The sequence below is a fragment of the Tamandua tetradactyla genome, chromosome 10 (genome assembly GCF_023851605.1).
Source record: "Tamandua tetradactyla isolate mTamTet1 chromosome 10, mTamTet1.pri, whole genome shotgun sequence".
NCBI classification, from domain to species: domain Eukaryota; kingdom Metazoa; phylum Chordata; class Mammalia; order Pilosa; family Myrmecophagidae; genus Tamandua; species Tamandua tetradactyla.
The window spans coordinates 5,997,548-6,018,134 of NC_135336.1; the positions used below are offsets into that span (position 1 = coordinate 5,997,548).

Consider the following 20,587-nt stretch of genomic DNA (forward strand, 5'->3'; position numbering starts at 1 on the left):
CACCTAGTACGTGTCACGTAAAATGTTAGGAGGTTCTTGCCAAACCCTATGAAATAGATTTTATTTCATATTCTGCATGAGAAGCATTCAAGGCTTCTGAGAGGTTAAGGGACTTGCTCAGGACAATGTAGCAGAGCCAGGATTTATAGTTCGTTCTTGTTAGAATGAAAATCCCGATGGCGATTGGTCCGGCATTCCGGTACCTGCCAGGTAGAGGCGGGGGGCCATCTGGGGGTGTTAGCCCACCCTCTGGTCCTTCTCCCTCCACTTCAGTTCGCCGTTTTAGGCGGAATCTCCCTCACCCTAGGGCCCGCTGGCTAGCGACTTCCAGAGGGCGAGGCTTCTATGGGGGCACGGTGGAGCCGGGGGACCCACCCCGTCCTCCCGACAGAATTTGCATAACGGAGACTGTGCGCTTCCTCCCCGCCCTCCGCCGCGCTCTTCCTCCCTCCTCCCTTGGTCAGCCCACCCCGCATCCCGAGTTCCCTTACTCCTCTGGCTCCTCCTCGGTGGACCCTTCCCCCGGGACTCCCGCGCGGGGCTCCCAGCTGCTGGGCAGCCCAGTCTCTGCCCGGCGCGGAGTCCGGAGGCACCCGGGGAAGGAGCGGCCGGGGCTGGGCCGGGCTGGGGAAGAAGCCTGGGGCAGTACCGGACGCTAACAAAGGGAGCCGCCCGCCAGCCGTGCGCACTGAGCGGGCGGCGGCTGCCGAGCCCGCGGAGGAGCTGCATTCTCCGCGGCAGAGAGCGCAGCGAGTAAGTAGACGTGTGGCGGGAGGAGGCGCGGCCGGGACCCGGGAGGAGCGATGCGAAGGCGAGCGGCGGGGCCCGCGGCGATCCGGGGGCGCAGGCAGTGTGTCTCCAGCCGCCCCCTGAGCCGCGCTCGCTGCGGGGGTCAGGCCGCCTATTGGCTGGCAGTGTCTGTGTGTCCCAGCCAAGGGGCCGCCCTGGTTTCTCCCGGACTGTAGGAGCCAGTGGACCCACAACAAACCCATGTGCGCGTTTGTTTCTCCGGAATCCACTTTCCCCGCGACAGCCTCCGTACTGGGCGCGGACGCCTTGCAGAGCTTGGGTTCCCTCAGATACCGCTCGCCGGTTTACAGGCCGGGAAACTGAGGCTCGCGGCTGGGCGAGGGGAGAGGAACCATAACAAATGCACGTGCGCCCTGCCTTGGAATCTGGGTTCCCCGCGAGCGTTTAGGAGCCGCCCTTCAGCGTGCGGCCATTGTCTTAGCTGCCTGGGAGTGAGAGACGCCGGAGGCGCCACTTGCCGGAGGAGGTTGAGACAGACATTTAAAAGGTACCACTTAGGCATCAGACCAAACTGCCAAGCTTAACGGGGGGAAACAAAGCAAAAAAAAAATGCAGCCATGGAACGGTTGCCCGCTTCGGGAAGCTGGACGCACTCCTCCCACACTTCACCGCGGCTGTCAGAGGCGTGGGGTCAAATGAAAGGTCTGTGGGTACCTCTCCAAAAAAGAAAAGGACTGTGCCCTGTACAGCATTGTACCCCCATCTCCGGCGACTTTCAAGAGATCGCTAGTGCCTTGCCAGCCTGCAGAAAGGAAAGTCTAGTTTAAAGATCGCTCAGCACGGTCTTGGATTTCCCTAGCTCTTTGCCTTGGGGTCCGGACGCTCGGTCATGCCGGAGATCGCTGGTCCCTTTTGGCTTGTTTAGATTTTCACAGCCAAAGCCTCTTGTTGGTGGGGAACGTGGTATTTTCAGTTTCGAGTTTAACTGAATGAAAATCCGAGGTCCAGAAGAGAGGCTCCCCTTGTTTCTTTTGCTTTTTCTTTGCTTTCATATGCTCAGCTCAGCTTAGAAGATTCAATGCCCTAGCAGCATTGAGATGGTGGGATGGATTGGCTTCTTGGGTGATGGATTTGGTGCAGTATCAAGCCCATAAAGTCGTGTGAGTGCATGGTGGGCGCTGTGTGCTTGATGCTGCTACTTCGTTTTAAGTAGGGTTGGAGATTGACCTGTCACTGGGAAGAAGTGGAGAGCCTCCAAGTCTACACAGCCATTGAAAGGGTCTAGAGAGCACCTAGCGCACTTCCTTATTTTACAGTTGGCAAACGGAGGCCTGGAGAGGTCAGCCACACCCCTAGGTTTAAACCGGGTGAAATCAACAGCAGTCCCATATTGCACTGTCCTGCAGACAACTAAAGGCAAAGCTAGGACTCTGGTTGGTCTAAAGCAATATGGCCTTTGGCAGAATAGAGTTAAACAAAGAAAGCAATTCAGACTGGGGGCTACACCCTCCCATTATCCACCCCCATCTTGGGCAGGTGCTGGAATCGAACCCTGGTCTCTGGCATGGCAGGGAGGGCTCTGCCTGCTGAGCCACGGAGGCCCGCCCCCTCCCATTATCCTTTTGAAGAGTTCTTTATTCATTTGAGAAAAGATAGATTTTGTAATTCCTTACTCTTCTAGTCTTTCATAAGCTTAGTTTTGTTTTCTCTCCTGGCTGCCTCCTTCTCCTCAAATTGGAATAGGACCAAGTACAGAGGCTTTAGATGTTTTACCTCATCTGTGTGCTGGGAGGCTTTTGTTTGGGCCTAAGCATGGATGTTGACATCAGCCCTGCTGGGAAGAAAGTGTCTCTTAGTGGGCTACTCTTGAGTCCCCTTGAGAGAACAAAACATTGTTTTAATTTAATTAAAAAAAAAAAAAGAATCCTGGGGAAGTAGTTGCTTATTTTTGCATTCAGCAGAGGAGAAGTTGGAAAATTAAAAAACACGGAGTGCATGCTTCCCCAAAGCTAACATACTCTTTCATCCTGCCCCTGTTACCTCCTAGTTATACCTTTGTGTCTTCCCTCAGGTTTTCCTGGGGGTTTCATTTTTGTGCTAATTCCACTTGGTACTTTAGTGTAATTTTCTCATCAGGTTGCTAACCCTGAAAAGAATTTCAGACATGATCTGGCTGGACCCTCTAATTTCCAGACAGGAAAAATGAGGTCCATAGAGAAGAAATGACTTGCCCAAGGTCATGCAGCAAGGTGTCTACTTTCAGTGACTCCTTTGTGTGTGTGTGTATATGTAAAAGGGAAGCTGTCACATCTAACAAGTTGATGCCCTAGAGTAAAGTCAAAGTTATGATGGTTGTTACAACAACATCCCTTACGTCAGAAAATGGAAGTAGGTTTGGATGATCTCTGTGGTAGAAATGTTGGGGAGTATCTACAGTTATCACTGAGGATGAGTTATACTTTATTATTTTTAAATGGTTCACCTTAACCCTTGCTTTGGACTCCTCTAGTGGCTCCCAGATATTCTTTTGTCTTGTACTTCCCCAGTTAGGAAGCTGCTTTCAGTGTTACAGTAAACCAAGAGGCCGTGAGAAATCAGAAGATACTAGCTGTTCCTCTTGGGCTCCAGCTCTTTACAAAGAGAGTCCCATCAGCCTAGTCTGTGCACTGGCTGCTCTGAAGCAACCTGGTGGAGAGGAAGAGGCTCAGGCCCTGGTGTCAGAGGAGGGGGTTTGGCTCTTCCCTCTCTTCTGTGTTACCTAATCTCTATCCGCATTGTATAGAAAGCAAGCAGAAGAACCTGTAGGCATCTCCTGGAGTTGTGGAGGGCATTAGGCCACATGATATGTTTGTGACTGTTCAGGCCCCTTGTCAGGCGTGGGTGCTCTCCGTCTTTTTATGGTGGAGAATAATGGGGCAGGTCTCCTGGGCAGAGATAATGCCCTGGTAGTGGAACTGCTCAAATTAGGAGAGGCCATCCAGTCACAAAGAAGAGTGAGTGCCTGCCAAACTATAAATGCAACATTTGGGTCATTGTGAAGTGTGTAAATAGAGCTAGTGAAAAAAACAACAAAGATAAAACAAATTGAAAATCAAAACTGGAACTTTCATGTCCAACTGCAATCTAAAGTCATTCCATTAATTTATTACATTTTCACTGACACAGGCTGGGGCTGGGGAGGGGAATCCTTGGCTCAGCCTGTGTTACCAAAGAAGAAGACCATTCTTTGCACCAAGAAGTTTCCATTTTTGAGTGGTAAGCCCCAATCCAACCCAACTACCTCTTCCCTTAGAAAATGTCCTCAGGAGCCTACAGAATATAGATCTAATTTATCTCAGTATTGACCTGTAGGAGTCCCCGTTTTTTTCACCAATAATGCCAAGAGCAGGCAGTAAATGAGAGAGTGGAAGAGGAAAAGCTTCAAAGAAAAGGTGGCGCTCTGTGAATGTGAGGATTTGGTTGCATTAAAAAATGCCAGGAATAATTCATTAATGGAATTCAAAGTAATCATCTGGAACATTAGAGTCTTGGGAATTTGCACAGGAATTAGTTGCTCAGAGCTGGTATAAGTGATTTCTTCAGTAAGACCTGTATTGAGGAAAAATGAATTTTTTTCTGGCCTGTCTGCATATAGAATTAAACAACAGGGTAGCATTTTGACTTCCAAAGATGTACTTTTATGAGCAACCATAGCATAGTAAATAAGGCAGTTACACCACATTAAAATATTGGTGTGATTTTCTAAGTCATGGCTGTGAAAGCCAGGTTAGCTTTCATAATTAATTTGGTGATTTAAACTGTGTTTATCATCTGATTTAAAAACAAAGCTTGTCCATGGTGGACAATTTGGAAAGTACAAAATAGTGCAGAGAAACAGAAAAAAAAAAATCCACTATCCAAAGGCAACCACTGTTCACATTTAGCAATTTTCCTTCTTATTATTTTTTTCTTCCCCTAATTGGTTGGAAACATACTATATGCGCAGTTACATCTCTTGCTTTCTTGCTTAACCTTCTCATTTTTTACATTTCATTGTTTAAATCTGTATTAATACCATCTCCTTTGGTTCATCACCCATCCCAGCTCTTCAGTATCTCCAAGGTCACATGATCCCATGGGAGCTGAGCACTTCAGCTAGGGCCTTTGTGGGCCTGTAAGCAGAGAAATATCCAACTTCTTCCCCCTTTCCCACCCCTACCCCAACTATTCAGACACTAACTGTAGGCATTTTAGAAGTCCGAAAGGTACTTCTAAAATGGAGTGGGAAGAACCCTGGTTGTGGACTTAGATTCCAATCTTGCCTTTGTGACCTCCAACAGCATACTTTAATGCCCTGGATTTCAGCTTCCATATGTGTTAAATGAACAACTACAGAGTCATGCATTAATTCATTTGCTACATATTTGAGAGCCCACTTTAAACCAAAGTTCTGCTTTTAAGAAACTCACCATCCAGGGGAGGAGTGGGTAGCAAGAGGTTAGTGCAGGATGCTGTGGGAACATGGAAGAGATTTCATCCAAGGCTGGGGTGAAGGCCACTGTTGGATAGTCAAGCCATTCCTAATTTTTCCACATTGTAATGAATGTTTGTGAATAAATTTCAGTTCATAACTTCAGATAATTTCCATAGGAAAGAGTTCTAATTTTGGAACTACTAGGTCACACTTGAAAGGGTATGATCATTTTGAAAACTTTGTAGATTTAGTCCCATTTGTGTAGAAAGTCTAATGTAGCTAAGTATTATCTATTGTGGAAATGGTAAGAGATTAATGGCACAGGCAGTTCAAGATTTGAATTCTTGCTCACCACTTATCGCCTGTATAGACATGAACAAACTACTTAAACTCACTAAGCTTCAATTTCCCACTCTGTAAAATGGGGATAATAGATTTTACCTCATAGGGCAATTGTCAGGATTAAATGAAATTGTAAATAATGGGTCCAGCACATTGCCAGTGCTCAGTAAGTGGTAGCTATTATTGTTATAATTGGGATTTTCCACAAGTTGCAGAAACTTTTGGTCCCAATATTTTTCTTATCATGAGAGTAGACTGTTGTGTGACTTTTGTGTTGACAGAAGCAGAAAGTTAATGAAACTGGAACCTCCTATTAGGAGACAAATTGAGAGAGGAATGGTCACTTGCATGATGCACTTAAAAATATATGTTTTTTATTATGAAAACAATATTTAAAAGTAGAAAAAGTTGTATATTGAACCTCTATATACCATCACCCCTCTTCAACAATGATCAAAACTCATGGCCAATGTATAAACCCCATCTCCATTCTAGATTACTCTGAAGCACATCCAAATATCTCTCCGTGCAGCCATGAATGCTTTGGCACCTCATGATGCACGGTTGAGGCACTGAGTTGTGCAGGCTCTCGGAGCCTATCACTCTTGTCTTTGTTATGTGACCTCTGTGTTTGTGTGTGTGTGTGTGTATGAGAGAGACAGAGAGAGAACTTCTTAAGCTTTACTGCTCAAATGAGGAGATTCTAGTCTGATCCAAAAAGGCAGGGTGGAAGGAACACTGAATTTAGAGTCAGCAGACCTGATTTTGAATAAGGGCTCTACCTCTTACAAATTGTATCACTTTGCAAGTGACTTGAATTTCTTTGAGGACATTTATAAAATTCTGGTGAGTACCAAGTGAGGTGATCCTTGTGACAATCCAAGTAAGTAAGTATTAGTTGGGCCTGAATTGGACTTGAACCCAGTCTTTCCTCCCTGAGACACAGAGTTTCCTTCTCTTCAAATTTCATTGCTTTCAGCTTCTGGTTTCAGTTATCTCCTCTCTGAGCTTCTGTGAGTCCTCTCCAGGACTTCTCCAGGGTATTCCTCTCTAAACTCTCTTGTATTTTTCTTTCCTTTCTCCTCTCATACAGGACTCCAGTAAAGGGATTAAATCCCACCTTGAATGATGTGGGTCACATCTCACATTGAAATAATCTAGCTAAAGTTGCCACCCACAATAGCTCTGCACCCACAGGAATGGATTAAAAGCGGATGGCTTTTACATAGCCTGGAGTACATAGCCTCAAGCCAGCACACTCCACCCTCTGCAGCCCCCAAAGACATGTTCTTTCCATACGCAAAAAACATTCATCTCATCACAATATTGCAAAAGCCTTAAATCATTTCAGTAATAATATTAAGTACAAAATCAGTTATAAGCATGGTCTGTCCTGGGGCAAAATTCCCCTCTGACTGTAAAGCTGTGAAACTTAGAACAAGGTATCTGCTTCCAGTATACAAAGGAGGGACAGTGTAGAGTGAATGTTCTCATTTCCATGGGGAAAAATATGAAGGAAAACAGAGGGCAGAGGTCCCAAGTAATTCCAAAAACCTGCAAGGCATACTTCATTACATTTCCAGGTCTGAAAGGCATCTATAGAATGATGTTTTATCCTCAGAGCTTAAGAGAACACAGCTCCACTCTGTCCAAGGGTTTATGCACAGTGCCTGCTCTTTCTAAACACTGGGCTGAGGGTTCCAACATCTTCAAGCATTGGGGCGAGGGCTATGCTCTCTGTTCTTCCCTCTTCAAGCATCAGGTTATGCAGAATATTGTTACTGCACTTTCCACATTTAATTTGGAAATCTCTTCAGCTAAGTATCCAAGCTTGTCGCTTTTAAATTCTGCCTTCTACCCTACATCAGGACTCAATTTTACCAAATTTAAAACAAGGATTGCCTTCTTGCAGTTGGCAATGACACATTGTCATTTCTGTCTAATGCCTCATTAGAAGTACCTTTAGCATCCATAATTCTATAAACAGTCTCACATCTCAAATTGAAGTAACCTAACCAGAAGGTCCCACCCACGATAGGTTTGCATTTACAAGGAAAGGATTAGAAGAGCATGGCCTTTTCTGGGGTACATAACAGCTTTAAACCAGTGCACTCATAATACTATATCTAGCACTTTACAAACTTGCTTTTTAAACTTTATTAAATGTTTTGAAGGCCTTTTTATATCATTGTATCTTTATTCCTTTTACATAGCTGCATCATATTCTATATTATGGATCTTTTTATTTCCTCAGTACTCTGTTGATGGACATTTACCTCTTGCCATAAAAATATATGTTTTATGAGTATATTTAGACTTTGGAATGAAAGGGTGATTGGAAATATCAGTAAGTCAAAGGAAGCCAGTTCATCAAGTCCTGGAAGGGAGAGTGAGAGAGTGGACTCAGGGACCCTGATGACTACATCCTCAAAGACTGGATTGGAGGGTCCAGAAGCCACCAAGAAGACACTGTTTGATGGGGGGATATTTTGGTGATAGCATGCCTGGTTGGGTGCTTCAAGCCACAAGTGTAAGAAACAAAGCTGTATTCCCTTTTCAAGATCCTTGGGAATTCCAAATTTGTTTCCATTCCCAGGGTTGGAATTGAGGAGCTGACAATTGGAGTACTGTCGGGGGGGAAAGAAGTGAAACACAGGAAAGAGAGAAGGAGGATTTGGTCTTAGCATCTGGTGGAAGGAATGAGACAGTTCTACTCTGTTCTTCCTGATATTCAGACCCATCTTTCAGTAGAGACAGTGATAAAATGAAGCATATTCAGAAATGGGCTACCTGGATGATAGAATTTTAGGACACCATATGGGCAGTGGGATCAGTGTGGAAGCTGGGAATTTCTGGCCTGTGGAAGATAAAAAATAGGGAGGCACGTGAGGTCTGTCGTGTAGAAGAAGGATTACAGTCGCACTGAATGTTCTGAAAGGTGGAGGAAGAGTTACAGATAAGGAAGAACTTACTTAACAGAACTGTCTAACTATGAAACAAGCTATGGTATGGGTCAGCAAACTCCCTGCCATGGAGGTATTCAAGCAAAGTAAACGTTTTTGTCATCAGGTGATTTGTGCATTGTAGTGTGGTTGACTTAAATGGCCCCTGAGACCCCTCGCAATTTTTTTTTTTTTTGGGCATGCACCAGAAAACGAACCTGGGTCTCCGACATGGCAGGCAAGAACTCTGCCTGCTAAGCCACCATGGCACACCCCCCACTGCCAGTTTTGAGAGTCTGACTGGCAAGAAACAGAAGGATGTGAAATAAGATGACGATGGTGGAAAACCAGAGGGTTTTTCGTTTGTTCTGAAAACGTAGAATAAAATGTAAACCTTCGAAGGAGGGCTAAACATGTTTCCCCTAGACCTTGGCAATAATCTCCCTGTTCTGTCCTTGGCTTCAGCTTTGCCTGACCTTATATTCATAAATTATTTCACAGGAATAAATAGATCACATACACTTTGGATGATCAGAAAATCTGGGGACTGGAAAAGAACTACATGTCCCTGGACGATGATTGGAAATTGCTTTTGTTACAGTCCTTCTAAATCTGAATCCAACTCCTGGTTGATCAAGTCTTCCCTATTTCCTAGTTCAGAGCTGAATCATCATTCCGGTTTATTTTGGGGAAAACCATACCCTTTGCAACCTCTCACACGCCCTCTGAACTGGAATTGAGAGTGCTTACTATGCTTAATGCTTTCTTTCCAGCAGTTAAGGGAGAGCCTCTTGGACTTAAATCTTAGCCAGGTGCTGGTGAGGGAAATGACTAAGTTGACCATCTTCTGGGTTTTTACTGTATGCCTTGCACTGATTAGACCCCATGTGTGTTCTCTTATCCAACCCTCATAGCAACATTTGGTGCTGGTATCATTAACTCCATTTTTATAGGTGAGTAATTGAATTGCTGAGACAGGCTAGAGACATTGCTGATAAAGGCTCTGTTAGCCTCTCTCCCTACATCATGCTTATAGTTTTTTTACTGCTAATATTTTCCAGTCCTTTGGATCTGATGAATGCTTAGTCCTTGTGTTTCACTGGGGACTTGGTTGTATAATTTTCTCTACAAGAAGCTAGATAGAAGCTTTGTACCACTCCCCTAAGAGCATATGAAAGAACTCATAGGACAAGCATGTGTGAATAGCATAAGAATGCTTGGGTCCAGCATACATCTGTTCGTTCCCCTTTGTGGTAAGAATTTGCGTCAAGCCTGTTCTACTATTTGTTTTTTCTTCTAATTTTTAAAAACTGTCACGTACCTGTATTCCTTATCTGACTATAATTGGGACTAAACACACAAGTGGTAACTTGGCCACTGACTAGTGGGTACCATTGCCTTGCTACCTTAAATGCCTTTAAGTTTGTAAATGCAACTCAGTATCAGCATTGTTAAGGGCTTATCTTGCAGCTGTACTCCCAGGCTCTTAAACAATTTCTTCTCTTGCAGGGTTTATTCGACATTAATTTGTTCATCAAATATTTATTGAGCAAACCTATTATTAACTAGGCATTGTGTAAAGTTTGGGAATATGTAGATAACACACATAGATATGCATGTTAATTACATATTCAGTGCAACATGGAAGTTTGTTGCAAGCTTCCTATACCATCCTCTTCCTCTCTTCTGTGTCATTGCTTTGTCCATTAATGCAACTGAGTGCCTGCTGCAGATCCTGTACAATGTTTATTTTTAGAGCATAGAATTGAATGAGTCCCATAGTTCTGTTCTTCTAAGAACTTAGTTTGAGGTGGACTTGCTTGTACTAATGAATTGTAGGGTGATAAATGTTATGACTCTTATGTGCACGGAGGAGAGGTAGAAGGCAAGACATGGAAAAGGTTTTGGAGGACGTGATGCCTAAGCTAGGTCTTTGAGGGTAAGAAGCTATTAACTTCTAGAAAAAGGGCATTTGAGAGGGAAGAGGCTCTAGGAGAAAAGGTGTGGAGGTGAAGAAAGGCTGTTATGTGTACCGGGAAACCACTAGCAGTTTGGTCTTCTCCTGTGTGAGGGAGAAGAGCCTGGAACTATTACATGCATTATCTAATATTATTTTTATAACCCCCCATGGGGCATAAACTATTATTATCTCTATTTAATAGGTGAGGAAACAAAGGCTAACTGTTCTAGGCAGGCGATGTGTGAAGCGAGCCTGCTTGACTCTGGAGCCCATGCTCTCAGCCTCTCCTACCACACCCGTGGGGGCAGGTTATGAAGGACTGGTGTGCTGGCTAAGATGCTTGTTTAGTCACCTTGATTTTTCAAGGGGAACGCCCCTTGCTGAATCATCTTCTGCCAACCTGCCACACAGTGTTTTCCATTTTTTTAGTTGAATTGGGACTGATGGGTCTGTTTTTGAAGGCTTCTTTAAAATCTCAGTTCTAGCTTTTATGCTTCTTTTCATTCAACCAGTCAGTCCAGAAATCTTCACGGCAAACGTGTTATGTGCTCAGCGTTATGTGACAAGAGAGGAGAAGATTCATCCCCTTTCTCAAATGTTTCAGGTTATTTGGAAGCACAGGTATTATCTATGAACCTTTTCAGTTTAGTTAATTCAGAGAAGCCCTTTCGGGACTGGGAAGGGAGCAATGAGTGTGGGCTGGAGGACCGTGGGGCTCAAGGGCCTTGAGCCATCTCTTTTAGGATAAGTAGGATATTGGAAGGCAGAGGGCATGACGTGCAAGTTAAATAATTATGTCTCACTCATTGATGAAGGGGACACGTTTTGTCTGTTCTCCCCACCCTGCAAGGTAATTTCTGGGTGGGAGAGGCATAAATCACTCATTTATGCTTTAATTTGTTCAGAATGGTTTGTTGAGAATGAATGAGGCAAGAGCTCAAAGGCACAATGATGAAACTACGGAATGAGATAAAAAGGGTAATTACAGAGCTAAGGAAAACACTGAGGACACAAACAACATCATTATGGAAAAAAATAATCAAGGAATGGAATAGAGTCAATTGAAAACTAAATTATTAACAGGAAAATGTTGAGGAAAATCACAGCATATGCTGAGAAAAAAGAAAAGGAAATTAAATTGGAGAGATAATCAGAGGTATAAAGGCCATATAAAGATGATCCCTTGTAAGGATGATTGGCGAATCATCTGGTGGAGGCTCTTCACTTTGGACCAGGACTTAGCCACATGGACACCCCTGGGTGCAAAGGGGGCTGGGAAGAAGTCTCCTCCACCTGGCTGGCTGTCTTAAAACTCAGGTTTGGGGAAGGCCTATTATCAGCATAAATAATTGACTGAAAAAAATGGATATAGGGAGCAATTAGCAGTCTCTGCCCCAGGAGAAAAGTCTTGTTGGCCTTAGACTTGATTTGTAGCAGAAGAAAGACTTGAGAATATGGAGAAGAAATGTTTACAGAGTACTAAGGGAGGGACAATGTGAATGAAGACTTTTACACTCAAGTACAAGATTCTGCAAGTATAAAGGAGGCAGGTGGTCTCATAGGAGCAAGAACTCAGGGGATCTAGCATTCTGTGCCCTTCTTGGAAAAACTTACCAGGTGATGAAAAAGTGGTTAATCATAAAACACACTTAGAAAGTTATGGTTAAAGGCCATTTGATGAACCTTTATTCCATCCTATTAGAGCAAAGCAAAGCAGAGGTGGGGAGAAAGGCTACGGAATGCAATGTGACAAGAGAAAGTGACGTCATCGAAATGGAGAGGAGGGAGAAGTGGGAGGATGTGTAAGTACTAACTCTTTCTGCTGTCTGTGATGCTAGAAGGGATGGCTCCAGTCTGTTAATTACTTTGTTTTTCCCTTCAATTTGGAGGAAATAAGGAAGTATCTGTTTTGGTAGAGAAGCATTTATTAGAAGTTCAACTTTTCCTTTAATTTTTTTGTAGAATTAAGATTTGAAAGTAAAATTAAAAATAAGAAAATAGCAATTTTATAAAGCAAATTCTACCCATCATTCTTTCATTCATCCTTCCTTTCACCCTCCACTCTTGTATGCACATATAAAAATAGAGATGTAAGGAATGATATTAATCTATTCTTTATTTTTTTCCTGGATGGCATAATCCTGAGTGATTTTGTGTAGTGCTTGATTATTTAAAAAAAAATTTTAATTAGAGAAGTTGTGGGTTTACAGAACAGTCATGTATAAAATGCAGGATTCTTGTACACCACCCCACCACCAACACTTGGATTGGTTGAGGAGAAGTTGTTACAATCAATGATAACACTTTTTTTGTGATTCTATTTTTTTTAAACAGTAATTACATGTGTTATGATTAATGAAAGATTATTAAAGTAATACTATAACTATTGTCCATAGTTTATGTAGGGGTATCTTCCCTATTTTCCTGACCTATTATTAGAATTTTTGTTTCATGCATGTCTTTGTTTTATTACTCAGCTACCCATACACTGGGTAAAGTGAGTGTCAGTTACATGTTTTTTACAATCTCAAGGTCATATGATAAAAAAAGATATAGTTATATAATCATTATCAAAGATCAAGGCTACTGGATTATCATTCAGCAATTTCAGGTATTTCCTCCTGGCTATTCTGATACAGTAGAAATTAAAAAGAAATTCTATATAATGAGTCAGTAGTCATAATCATTTGGTAAATCCTAATGTCTCAGTTATACTTCCTCCCTCACATCTGATCATTCTCTCAGTCTTCGGGGATATCTGGGCAATGACCATTTTAAAGTCTTTGTGCTGGAAAGGAGTTTTGACTTATGGGGTAAAGGAATGACACTGGTTGATGCTCTTGGAAAGACTGGTACCTCTGGGTTTCAGAGCTTATCAGGCACTGAAGCAATCTGGAGACCTTAAGTTTTGAAAAAAACAAAAAACCAACAACTTAGTAAAAATTTATAGAGTCTTAGATAGAGTCCAAGGCATTGTTTATGGTTTGCAGGAATGCTGTTGATTGGGGCTTGGCATTCTGTGGCAATTTGTAATATCTCGCTGAAGGTTGTATATAGGTAACCTCCAGATGACCTTTTGACTCTGTTTGAAATTTCTCAGCCACTAAAACTTTATTTTGTGTCATTTCTTTTCCTCCTTTTGGTCAAGAAGGCTCTCTCAATTCCATGATACCAGATCCCAGCTCATCCTGGGAGTTCTGTCCCACGTTGCCAGGGAGACTTACTCCCTTCGGAGTCATGTCCCACATAGGGGGGAAGGTAATGAGTTTATTTGCAGAGTTGGATTAAAGAGAGGGACTACATCTGAACAACAAAAAAAGGTCCTCTGAGCGTGACTCTTAGGCATAATTTTAAGTAGGCTTATCTTTGCCATTGCTGAAATAAGTTTCATAAGGGCAAGCCTCAGTATTGGGGCTTGGTTTATTAAATTGGGAGCTCTTAATGCTTGAGAGACTATCAGGAATTCACCTCGTGGGGAAGTTTAATAGTTCCACATTTTTTTCCTCCAGTGCCTCAAAGGGACTTTGCAAATACTTTTTTATTTTCTGCCCCAAATACTCAGGAATGTATCAGGGTATTACATTAACCTGTACAGAATAACAAGATTTCATCCCTTATTCTAGGTTTCATGTGATTAGGTTGTTTAAATTACCTGACATACAGGTTAAATTAGATAGTGTGCGACAGGAAATTTAAGTTTTGGCCAAAATAAATATCTTTTCCTTTGGTGTCACACAGAAGTTGAAGTTTTAAAATACAGTCAGTATCATCCTTTACCCTGTATTAGTGCTTGATTTTAAAACATCAGTTTGCTGGTCTTATTTGAATAAGACCACTACTCTAAAAGTGTTGGGGAGTTAAGAGTGGGGTGGAGATTCAAGTAGATGAACAAGACACTGTCGAAACTTTCATCAGGGAGTTGGTGAGTCAGTTATGTAAACACCTAACTCTAAGGAGAAGAGGGCCTAGAGGAGGAGATAACAGCTTTATCCTGGAGGAATGGGGAAGGCTTCACAGAGGAGGCTGAATTTGAATGGGGTCCTGAAGTGTAAGAAGTTCTGAAAGGATAGGAGAAAAGGCACTGGCAGCAGGCCCAGGGGGCAGCATGAGCAAAACGAATGAGGACTGAAAGTAGATGGTATTAGTCTGGGTTACTTAACTGGTTGTGGTTGGAGAGCAAAGGATGAATGAAAGCATAGCTACTGTTTACTAAGTAGCCACACCGTGCCAGGTGCATACAGATGCTCTCTAGAGCCTGCCCAACAACCCTATAAAATGGGTATAATTGCCCCTATTGTACACATGAGGAAACCGAAGTTGAGAGGTAGTTTTATCCGTCCAGAGTCACACAGTGGTGAAACTGGGATCTGGACCCCTGTGCTGGAGAGTTGCACTCCAAAACCCATATATTTTCGATCATGCTATCATTTGTAGTGCACAGAAGGTCTGAATTAACCACTCTTGTGAAACAAGGTAAGGTAAGAATAAATATAAAAACCTAAATTACTTTCCAGATTCTGCCATTCAGCTGCTGTGTGGCCCCAGGCCACTTAATCATAGCTTTGATTTCCTCACCTGTAAACAGGGGTAATAATTGTAATCCCATTTACCCCCGATTAGTTTTGATGCTTAAATGAGATAATAGTTCTGGAAATAACCAGGAAGTACAAAGGAGCCACACAGAGGCATCGCTGCTTGCTGCCACGCACTTGCCGTTTGAGAGCTCAGGTACCTGTAGAGGCCGCACAGGTGTCTGTTAACACTCCCTGTCATGTTCACGGGCCTTGGCTTGGAGCAGACAACTTGGTCAACAGACAAGAAGTTATGTTTTTCCTGACTCGGATAACCAGCTGTGGGCTGCAGTGGGAGGAGGCAGAGAAGGAGGAAGGCACTCAGTCTGTCTCTGCTGCTGGGGTAAAAGAAGTTGCTGGCCTGCTTTTCTTGGTTGCTTAGGGAATGTCTGGGCCAGAGGGTTGAGTGGGGATGGATGTCAGCAGCTTGGGGATTTACAGAGGCGGGTGTTCCAGACATGCCACGCTCAGGAAAGAACGTCTGGGCAAGCATCGCCTGCCATAGCTGAGGGACAGGAGGGACAGGCTATCAGGGGACTCTGGTGGCAGTCCTTATTCTCTAGGAGTATGGAGAAGGGCAAAGTAGGGCTCTGGCCTCAGAACACATCAGGGTGGGCTAGCACTGAGCTAGTGTCCCCCGAGGCACCCTCCATTTGCTCCAGTAAGGGTCAGGACTGTTCCATGCCTCGGATGTGCCACTGGCAATCCAGAAGCCCTATAGGGTGTGTGTGTGTGTGGGGTAGGGAATTGGGTGTGTGCGTTAGTGTGTGGGGGGATTCTAGAGATCCAAGGGCTTGTTGCTGCTGAAGAGATCAGCCTCAGTTTCTTCCTTACCCCACAGATCTCTCTGCCATACCAAAGCTCAGGTCTTTTCCCTGGTCCCCAGCTCTAGCCAGCTTCTTATTCATGACATACGAAGGAAAGAGAAGACCTTTTCCCCCTGGCACTGTATTTAACTAATCTGAAGTTAGCTGTGTTGAACCCTGACCTTCAGGAAAGCAGGACCATGACTGGGTCCTTTCCACAGCACAGTACCCAGCAGCTCCTAGAGGGCCTCGCAGAGTGACCTCAGTGTTCAGGACGTGCCCCATCGTCCACGGACACTGGGATGTATTCAGCAGTGAGTATCAGCCACTGGTCTCTAGGTCAAGGTCAAGGAGTGAGAGCAGACAGTTGGAGTTTGCAGATGCCTTATGGTGGGGAACACTCCCAAGATCTGGTCTCTTTCTTGGCCTTGGAAGAGAGAGCCAAGCAGCAAAGTGATAGAGGGGGCGAGACGGAGTATCCTCTGGGGCTGATCCATGGATCAGAGCCCCAGGCAGGGAGTCAGGGTTGGGACCTGGCCCCTCTTTTTCTTATTCTATTGTGAACAGGGTCATTGGAGCTTGTCCCAGGTGAGGGAGGGAGGAAGGCAGTGAGCAAGCTCTGGCAAAGGCGGGTAGGCTGAATCATCATTTATCTAAGAGCAGCCTGCAGGGCTTGCCTTTGTCAATTGTACAGTGCTGGGAGGATGCTGGCCCAGGGCCTGAGCTGGGGGTGGTTAATGACAGTGTCAGGAATAAATCCTCTGAAGACCTCTTCTGCCAAAGGGCTTGTGATGGTTCCTTCTTTGCTCTACACAATGAACATCTTATTCTGGGCTGTGAATTTGTAGGAGGGGAAAGAATAGGGAGCACAAGGACCAGTCATCCACGGAAATGCTTTTGCGCTTAAAGAGTCCTGCCCTTGCCTCCCCAGCCACTGCAGGTGAGTCACAGTGGGAGGGCTGGGAGGTAACTCCCTAGCTTTCCCATCACCATCTGCCCATTTACCTTCTTCAGAAAGCTCTAATCCTACTGAAAAAAATCAATTCTGCAGCCAGTTATAGGTTTAAGATCTGCCACTTCTCAGCTTTGGGAACTTGGGAACTTAACTTTAGATTCCTCACCTGTAATCTGTATTAATAGTTTCTACCTCATAGCATTGGTGTGAGGACACCAGGGACATGGTGCTGGGGCATGCTTGGTGATCAATACATCGTAGCTATTTCTACAGCACTTATTAATGGACACTGCTAGGCCGTGGGATGTAAAGACAAGTAAAGATACAGCTCTCAGCTGTGCATTTCTTAGTCCAGGTGGAGAGATGAAGCACAGATGAATAGGAGCTGGCATAGGTTGCTGAGGGAGCAAGGGGCAGTGGGCAGGGTGGGAGCCACTCTGCCTGCAGGGCAGTGTCAGAGAAGAGATGGGACTCCAGCAGGTCTCTAAAGGATAACAAGGGGGTTGCCAGGCAATTAGTAAAGTAGAACATCAGGATAGGACAGAATGGGGGTACAACTGGGTTTTAGCACTAAATCTACCTGTAAGGGAGGACAGGAGCAGGCAGGATATTCCCTAGTAGGTGAGCCCCTGGGGCTTTCACGCTCTGCAGGTGTTCAGTTCACTCAGTTTGGGTGAGAACAGGGTTTGCGGTCTTTTTCTGGCAGATGGGTGGGGCATGGGCAGGGATCCAAGCAGGCTTGGCTGGACGTGGTGGTGGTGAGGTGGCACTTGTCATCAGAGATGTCTCCGTAGGATTCTAGGCCCCAGGCTCAGGGGTGGGATCAAGAGCAATATTCCCTAAAGGGAGAGCAGGCTATCAGACGGGCGGTGAGGGCGTGGAGTCTACTAAACACAGGGTCCAGGTTGTGTGGACTGGAGGGACTTCACAAAACTGGGGTTCAGAACTGCTACAAAATGGGGGTACTAGGTGGGGTGGGGGTTTAGAAGGGGTGAACTGTACTTCTACAGCTGTTGGGAAGTCCAGCAACCCTGTGTGCAGTGCTCAGCGTCACATAAAAAAAAAACCTAAGGAGTCTTTCATATACATGGATATTTATCTGTGGTTTGGTTATTCACAAATGAGCTTACACCCCTGTGACAAACACAAATTGGATGAATCATTTGGGTGAGATTAAAAACAAAACTATTTGCTATCAAGACGGTGTGCGTCACTTAGCTGGCAATAATAATAAATACAGCAGCTTTTGTTTACTGGACTCTTACCATGTCCAGGACTATGTTGGTCCTTTAACCCTGGTTAAATCCAGCTCCCATGCTGACATGCATGCACCCTCTCTCATTCCAACATACCAGCTCCACAGAGCTAGATGGGACTGGAGAAAACTATACCACCTCCTGACTGGCCGCACACTGACTCATGACCACGCCCTGTGAGAAGACTTTGGTGTTTCAGGCCATCTTGCTTCATTTCCTTGGTCTAGTGGTTCTCCAATGTGGTCACTAGCAGCATTCCTAAGGAAGTGATAAAAAGTATTGCTGACAGAATTCCACCCAAATCTAATTATATCAGAATCTTTGTGGGCATCAGTATCCATTCCCTCTATTTTAGATGAGCCTTTTGCTCATTTTTCTCTCCAAACCTGTCACACCTCTTGCCCCATTCTTTCTCGCTGCCTGAGAATAATAGCAATCAGAAGAGACTCTCACCTCTTTCCACCACCAAATCTGTGTCTACATGCTCTGTCTTCTGCTTGTTTCTATAAAACGGAGAAAGAAGAAATGGACCTTTAACCATGCTGTGCATCTATCTGTGTACAAGTCTTGCACTGCTTTGTTAAATGCATTCCTACTTCAATCTTTTTAGTGTTATTGCAGATGCAGTTTCTTCTTAATTGCATTTTCACATTGTTCATTGCTAGTATATAAGACAAAATAAATTTTTATATATTAATCTGCCCCCCCAAAATCCAATAGCACTAACGAGGCTTAGAGTGAAAAGAGCAGGCCCTGCCCATCCCTCCATTTCCCTAATTTCTACTGTCTACGTGAAACAACTTTCATATCTTTTAACCTATTTCTTTCAGAGAACAATCAGTTCACATTGGACAGATGGTTTCATCAGGGAGATCTTCAAGAAAGAAAGAAAGAAAAAAGGATTGATTACATGTTCTGAAAGTTGAGGGCTGGATTAGTGACAGGTACACAGAAAATTAAACAAACAAGCAAAAGAGATAATAATGGATTCAAGAAATACAACAAATACATGATAGGAATTAGTCGTAACACCTCCTGTGGCTCAGCTGTGAACAATAATTTATCTTGTCATACTAATGGAACTTCTAATATTCATTTAATAAAAGGTGACATAGATGTGTTGGCGGAATGTGGAAGAGAGAAATGTTATGTAGGATGATGATAAGAGTTGAATCCTCATTTTCTGTAGTAGGAAATCAATGAATAATATCTAACAATAAAAAAAAAGAGCCATATAAGCATGCTATTTAGATATACTGAGATATCTAGAAAGAAATAGATGAAAAGATATGAAAGTTGTTTCACGTAGACAGTAGAAATTAGGGACATGGAGGGATGGGCAGGGTCTGCTCTTTTCACTATAAGCCTTGTTACTGCTATTGGACTTTCTGGGGCAGATTAATATATAAAAATGTATTTTATCTTATATACTAGCGATGAACAATCTGAAAATGCAATTAAGAAGAAATTCCATCTGCAGTAACACTAAAAAGATTGAAGTAGGAATGCATTTAACAAAGCAGTGCAAGACTTGTACACAGATAGATGTACAGGATGGTTGAAAGAAATTAAAGATGTTCTTGTACAGAAGATTCAACATTGTTATGGGTCTGTTTTCCTTAATTGATCTATAGATTCCACGCAATCCCAATCAAAACCCTAGCTGGCCTTTTTGTAGAAATTGCCAATGTGATCCTAAAATTTATATGAAAATTCAGAGGGCCCAAACTAGGCAAAGCAATTATTAAAAAGAAGAATAAATTTGGGGGAATTTATACTTCCTGATTTTAAAATGTGCTATAAAATAATGAGTGATCTTGGCATAAGGTAGACATAGATAAATAGAGCAGAATTGATTTTATAATCATGGTCAACTGATTTTCAACACAAGTGCCAACACATTTAAAAGGGGAAAGGCTAGTTTTTTTTCAGTAAATGGTACTGGTTGAATATTTACATGCAAAAGATGAATTTAAACCCTTACCTCAAGCTATATGCAAAAATTAACTCATAATGGATTATAGACCTACATGTAAGAGTTAAATATAAAACTTTTTTTAAAAAAATTTTTATTGTATAGTATAACATATCTACAAAGGAAAGAAATAAAAAAGCAATCGTTTTCAAAGCACTGTTCAACGAGTAGTTGTAGGATAGATCCCAGAGTTTCTCATGGGCTACCATACGATCCTCTCCTATTTTTCTTTCCTTCATAGGAAAAATATGAGAATATAGGAGGCTAGAAGGCCTAAATAACTTTTTTATCATCGCAGTAGTCTCTTTTTGTGTGCGAAAAACAACATATATACAAAAAAGATATAAATTTCAAAGTACAACACCACAATGAGTTGTAGAACATATTTCAGTGTTTCACATGGGTTACAAATCCACAATATTTGGTTTTTATTTCTAGCTGCTCTAAAATACTGGAGACTAAAACAGATATCAATTTAAAGTCAGCATTCATAGTCATTTGTTAAGTCTTATCTTCCTTTATAACTCCACCATCACCTTTGATCTTTCCATACCTCTTTTTAGGAGTGTTTGGGCTA

At 43.2% G+C, this 20,587-nt stretch overlaps 1 protein-coding gene across 3 annotated transcripts in view; it reads left to right on the forward strand.

Moving 5' to 3' along the window:
- The first annotated feature begins 457 nt into the window (after nucleotides 1–457).
- The window catches only part of ST6GAL1 (ST6 beta-galactoside alpha-2,6-sialyltransferase 1), a 152,924-nt gene continuing 132,794 nt past the window's right edge, over nucleotides 458–20,587 (forward strand). Inside the window, exon 1 of one of the 3 annotated variants that reach the window (XM_077117846.1) lies at nucleotides 458–753. The gene's annotated coding sequence lies outside the window, so the exon portion shown is untranslated. Of the gene's footprint in view, nucleotides 754–993; nucleotides 1,298–20,587 lie in introns of those variants that run through there. The other 2 variants (XM_077117850.1, XM_077117847.1) reach the window with 2 other exon arrangements.